The following is a 1,537-nucleotide window of genomic DNA, read 5'->3' as shown; positions in this document are numbered from 1 at the left end:
CCCCCCCCCCCCGCCTGCCTCCGTGCGGGAGGGAAAAGCGGCGCTCGTCACCGAGCCGGGTTGGGCCTCGGCTGTGCGAGGAGGACAAGGGCAGGAGGGTGAACACCTCTGCCGGCCAGGGCTCTGAGGAGCGGGCTGCGGGCTGCGTTAGCGGCTCAGGGAGCTCCGCGCATCGCGGATCCTGCTCTGCTCACGCCCACCCCCCGCAATTCCTACAAAAAAAAAAAAAAAAAAACAAAAAACCCCCAACAAACCCAAAAAAACCCAACCCTATTAACCTTCCCGCCTCGCAACTGTAGGGAACAAAGCCGGGGGAATCTAATCGCCATGCAGACTTTTCAAATTATCATTTACTGCTGCATAAAAACCGGAGACAACCACTTCTTTCTCGGGCTCCTTCTTTCTGAAGTGTTATTCCCCCTAACTCCAGGGCAGGGCAAAGCGCCCCTCGCCCCTATCCTTCCCCATCCGACTCTCCCGAGTGCTTTTTAGCTGGGCCGGGCCGGTTATAAATAAACCAGCGGTATGTTTTAACCTTCAATATAAATCAGCTGTGTCAGGGATTACAGCTAAATCTTCTCGCTGGAAATTCTTTGAGCGCAGGAGCTTTGTGTATGTTATGATAGATCCTTAAATGGATACAGATTTATTGCAGAACACAGGGGTGTTGAAGGAAAAGTTTCCAAATCTCGGTTACAACCTCTGCTATGGGAAAGGCAGGACGGATCCGTGACACCTTCCCCGAGCTTGCGGATGGTATGACAATTCACCCTGCGCCCATTATTAACTTGTTCCAATTAAAGCCTTCAGAAAGGCCGAGTTAATTGAGTATTATATTTTATTAGGAGGGAGGTGTCAAGCTTTACTCATGAGACTTCATCATCGGCCTAATGGGAGCTGCCCCGCAGGCAGATCTGTAACTGAATAAATTACAGCAAGGCAGGGAAATCAGAATGCTACCATTAAAAGCGATGCACTTACTGAAATTCCTCCTCCACTTTCGCAAGAGGCTGTGGAGGTGTGGCTTTAATTAGTTATTTTAATGCAAAGTTAAATTGTTCCCAAAGTATTTTCTAACACAAAGCAGATGCGATGATTAGAAGTTGAGTGAGACTGAAAGGAGTTGGCATCTGTTCCAGGTATATCTATATATTTTAAATTTCCAATAGAAAGTGAAAAATAATTAGAGCAATAAATAATAAACATTAAAAACAACGCGATAAATTATCCTGATCCTTAAAATCCCGACTTGCTGAACGGCGGCTCAGGCCAGCCGGGCTCAGCGCAGCTCTCCCGGGACCTTAATTCACGAGGTATGGATTTGTTGACATAAACAGTTAGGAATGGGCTTTCTGACTCGCTACGGCCAAGCGTTCATTACCTAAAGCCACGGGCTCTCGGAGCCTGCATTTCATGTTGTCACGCTGCCTTGTCAAACCCCGGAATTCCTGCATTTTATGGGAAGAAGGAAAGCTCGCTGGCTGCGGCGCGTCTGTGAGCCGGCGTGCCCGAGAGCGCAGGGGTTTGATCTCCGCCG

Source organism: Buceros rhinoceros, unplaced genomic scaffold (genome assembly GCF_000710305.1).
Source record: "Buceros rhinoceros silvestris isolate BGI_N320 unplaced genomic scaffold, ASM71030v1 scaffold33956, whole genome shotgun sequence".
In the NCBI taxonomy this organism is placed as follows: Eukaryota; Metazoa; Chordata; class Aves; order Bucerotiformes; family Bucerotidae; genus Buceros; species Buceros rhinoceros.
Note: the sequence above shows the minus strand (reverse complement) of the source record.